This window comes from Coenobita brevimanus, chromosome 2 (genome assembly GCF_032717465.1).
Source record: "Coenobita brevimanus isolate Jiangsu-jjx chromosome 2, ASM3271746v2, whole genome shotgun sequence".
In the NCBI taxonomy this organism is placed as follows: domain Eukaryota; kingdom Metazoa; phylum Arthropoda; class Malacostraca; order Decapoda; family Coenobitidae; genus Coenobita; species Coenobita brevimanus.
Window position 1 is genome coordinate 24,234,627 of NC_136955.1, and position 4,993 is coordinate 24,239,619.

Consider the following 4,993-nt stretch of genomic DNA (forward strand, 5'->3'; position numbering starts at 1 on the left):
TTGTTTTCAGTGTTCGTGATTGGTTTTCAAATTATCTCCCCTTCCCCTGTCTTGGGGCGTGGGATTTCAGGATTCTGGGTGGGAGGAATGGCAAAAACAAGCATTTGGGGCAGAAATATAGTCAAAATCGGTAGATGGGACGGCAAAGGCGAGTTCGTAGGGTTATTATTGACCTCATGAACACCCCTTTGAAGTTATGTCTGACACCGAATTTTTCCTGCGGTACAGGTTCTCCAAATCATGTATGCATACTCTTGTACAGAGTATTTAAGAACAAATGCCAGTCTTTAATAATAGAAGAGGTAAGAATTGCAAACATTAATAGAATATTTTGTGTGTGAATCTTAGAAACTGTTATATGTATTTTTTTTTTTTTTAAGATTTTGAATTTTTAAATTAATCAGTGTTACCAACTACCTGCCGCTCCTACCCACATGAAGGGGTGCGCTCTCCCGCTTTCAAGATTACCACTTACGTTGAAGGTGTGAGCTTCCACCTCGAGCGGGGTGCGGGAAGGGTAACCCCTGCCCTCAGTTTCAAGACTATGGACGTAAGTTACGCCCTTCCCTCGTTGACGGTGACAGTGACGATGATGGACAAGAACGTACTCATCGGCTGCTCCAATATACCCAGCAACTAAAGACGCAGATTAAAAACGCCATATTACTGAAAAAAAACTAACTAAACCCCATTATTAAAAGCAAACATCCTTACTCTCACATAATTATCAGCTAAATTCAGTTCATTCCAAGTAACTTAAAATTCATTTCATTCCGCTTTTCAAATTCAGTTCAATTTCCGAAGTAAAAGATTCGGTTCTTTCCACGTCGTTTAAATTCGGTTCATTCCACGTCGTTTAAATTCAGTTAATTCCACGTCTCTAAAGTTCCGTTCATTCCACGTCTCTTAAAATTCAGTTCATTCCACGTCGTTTAAAATTCAGTTCATTTCACTTCTCTAAAACTCAGTTCATTCCACGTCTGTACAATTCGTTTCATTCCACGCCTCTAAAATTCAGTTCATTCCACGTCTCTTAAAATTCAGTTTATTCCACGTTGTATAAAATTTAGTTCATTCCACGTTGTAAAAAATTCAGTTCATTCCACGTTGTATAAAATTTAGTTCATTCCACGTTGTATAAAATTCAGTTCATTCCACGTTGTATAAAATTCAGTTCATTCCACGTTGTATAAAATTCAGTTCATTCCACGTTGTATAAAATTCAGTTCATTCCACGTTGTATAAAATTTAGTTCAGTTCACGTTGTATAAAATTCAGTTCATTCCACGTTGTATAAAATTCAGTTCATTCCACGTTGTATAAAATTCAGTTCATTCCACGTTGTATAAAATTTAGTTCATTCCACGTTGTATAAAATTCAGTTCATTCCACGTTGTATAAAATTCAGTTCAGTTCACGTCATTCTTACCTGATTCCATTATCATCAAAGACCTGAACTAAATTAGAAGAACAAAGAAGGAGTTAAATTGTAAATACCTTAAGAAAATTTATAGAGTCTGGTAATGACTTTAGTTGGTGTACTCAGAACTCTCTCTCTCTCTCTATCTCTCTCTCTCTCTCTCTCTCTCTCTCTCTCTCTCTCTCTCTCCTGTTTTCCTCCTTCATCCAAATCATTTTATGTTTCTTTGTTTCGCGTATATCTTACAGCACACAGTATTCTATTTTTACTTTTATTACTTTCTTCTTCATCTTCTTCTGCTCCTCCTCCTCCTCCTCCTCCTCCTCTTCTTCGTCCTCTTCCTCTCCTCCTCCTCCTCCTTCCCCTCCTCTTCTTCTTCTCCCTAATACTCCTCCTCCTTTGCCATTCCTTTCCCTCTTCATTTGTAATCTGCGTTCTGTTTTCTACCCTTGTTCTCCCAAAAGACATTACTTCCCCTCCTCTCCCTCACCTTCACCCTCACTCTCACTCTGACCCTTACTCCATCCCCTCACCCTTACTTTCACCCTCACTCTATCCCCACAGCCGCACTCTCACTCTCACACTCACCCTAACCCTCACGCTTTCAACCTCACTCATACTCACGCTAACCTTTCTCTCACACTCGCAATTTCCTCAACCCCACCTTCATCGTATCCCCTCACCCTTACTCACTCACGCTGAACCTCGCTCACCCCACATCCCTCAACCACACTCTCACACTCACCCTAACCCTCACACTCACCCTCAACCTCAGGCACCATCACCCTAACCCCACATCCCTCACCCTTACTCTCGCATTTATCCCCATCGGTCTCACCTTCACCCTCACTATCCTCACCCTTAGCTCATCTCTCTCTCTCTCTCTCTCTCTCTCTCTCTCTCTCAACAACCCATTACCTTATCATCTATTGCCCCTCCTTATTCCTTATCACCATTCTCTGTCCTTCCCTTTATCTGTCCTTCTCTCATAACATTTCGTCTGTCTCTCCATTCCTCTCCTCTTCCCTTCCCTCTTCATTAATTACTTCTGTCTTCCTCTCTCCTCATTTCACTTAACTTCCTCTTTTCCCTCAAAATACTTTTCACTTATGCTTTTCTCCTCCCCTCTTTACCCATTATTATTATTATTATTATTATTATTATTATTATTATTATGTTTACTATTATTATTATCACAGTAGTAGTCGTAGTCGTAAGAGTAGTAGTAGTAGCAGTAGTAGTATCTTTCCTCCCCTCCTTCGTACCCCCTCCCTATCTCTCCCCTCTCTTTTCTTCATTCATATTTTCTCGGGTCTCCATCTCTCCTCATTTCATGTCACTTTCGTACCTTAGAAGCATATCTTTACTTTCATGCTACTTTACCATTCTCTCTCTCTCTCTCTCTCTCTCTCTCTCTCTCTCTCTCTCTCTCGTTTGATCTCTCCTCCTCGTCCCTCTCTTTTTTCCATCTTTCCAGAACAATTCCTCATTCCCTTTGCTGCGTCCGTAATACCCAGCCCTTCACCATTCCCTCATATCTCAAGTTTTCGTTCATCGTTAACTTGGTATCCATTTCTCTGTCCTTTGATCTCACATTAGTCCTTTCTCCTCACCCCTTCCAACTTGTAAACAAAGCTGGCAACTCGTACGAATCCTTGGCTTCAGTTATTCAACTTATTTTCTTATTTTCAGCTCATTTATAACGAGAAGTTTTCCCCAAAGTTAAAGGTAATCTTTTCATTGTGGGAAGAACTGAATATCGCACTGGAAGGCAAAAGCCTATATGAGGGTTAGTCAGTGGTAGACTCGCGAGTTGCGTCAGGTTGTTCCCGGACGGAGTCTCGCTAGGCATTGTTCTGGGTCGATTGTTTGTTTGTTAGCAACATTACGGAAAAACGACTGAATGAAATTGCATGAAACATTCCAGGATATGTGGGCACTGGTCCCAAAAGAAAGTGATTAAATTTTGGAGGCAATCGAGTGAACCTGATGGGTCAAAATCAAGGTCACGAATTTTCAGAGGGCTATAACTTGAACCTTTTGAAGATAAACATATTTATTATTTTGGACATACAGGAACTAGTAATATGGGCTTTTGGCACCAAGACCTTTGACCTTGAGTGACCTTGTAAGGTCAAACATAAAGTCACGGATATTCCGGGGGCTATAACTCAAAATTGGTTGAACACAGAGAAATATTTACTATTATCAACATATAGGAAGTCCCATCTGGGTTTTTAATTTGGACCATGACCTTTGACCGTAAGTGACCTTGAAAGGTCAAACTCAAGGCCACGGATATTAAGAGGGCTGTAACTCGAAACTGGTTAATGGTAGAGATATTTACTTTTATCAAAATACAGGAAGTATCATATGGGCTTTCATTTGGCACCATGACCTTTGACTTTGAATGACACTGAAAGGTGAAATGCAAGATCACGGATTTTCAGTGGGAGTAACTTGAATGCATCTGCCCCATTACCTTAGACTTTAATTGTTTACTGTCACTAAATGGCAGTTCTGATTTAGTATTTGTGCCTGGCACCACTTGTTTGGATTTGTAAGGCTCGCGTGACAGCATTAAGGTACCTTTCTTTTGTCTTGCCGTGCTCACACATAATAATAATAATAATAATGATAATAATAATAAGTATTATTATTATTATTATTATTATTATTATTTTGTAGCCTTAAAGATCAATATATTTAGCTCGTGATGGGCCAAGAAGATTAATAATTATATTATCATATGAATGTGCATGTAACTAAACTTCTGGCTAGGTATTGTTAAAAGGCAAGAGATATATATGACATCCTTATGAAAGAAGGTTTATCATTTTGGAACAGAATCATTGGGCATTTTGAAACAGTCATTGTGAGTGATGTCATTTAAGTTCTTGCCAGTTGTGTACAGATACACTTTTATCAATGTATGTTCAGACCTTCTCGTCTAATTCAGAGGATGTAATTCACTGTAACCTTACTAACTACAAAGCATTCAGAGTGTATACCTCTACTATTGCCAGAAAATGAATTATTTATTCGTGCATCTGGATCTGAATCCACCTCAAAGTCTAATGAATTTTTCTTTAACGTACTGCTCACCTACGTACTTGATTTCATTTTTTTTTTTCCTTCAGATCCCCCACATAACCAGACAGACATATACAAACTGATGAATACACAACTTCCGGCCAACTTCGCAGCCGGAGATAAAAATTGTATAATCCCCGAATGTTATTTTTTAATCACACAGCATAATTTACAGCAGAATAATCCGATCTAGAAAAAAATATATGACTGTCTTTGTGTTTAAGTTGGAAGTAATTACGTGCACCAAAGATATAATGTGTAGAGAATATTATTCGAAAAACATTTATGTATGAATATAACAGTTGTTGTGTTTAGCTTCTGTGGCCTTGAAGGTTTGGTCGTCTGTGTTACATACCCTTTAAAATCATATGTACATTTTATTTAAAAGTATAAATGCCATCAATCAACACCCGAAGCCACTTCTGTCTCCCCTACAGTTACCTTGAGGATTTAATTCCTTTACTTATATGATGCCTTATA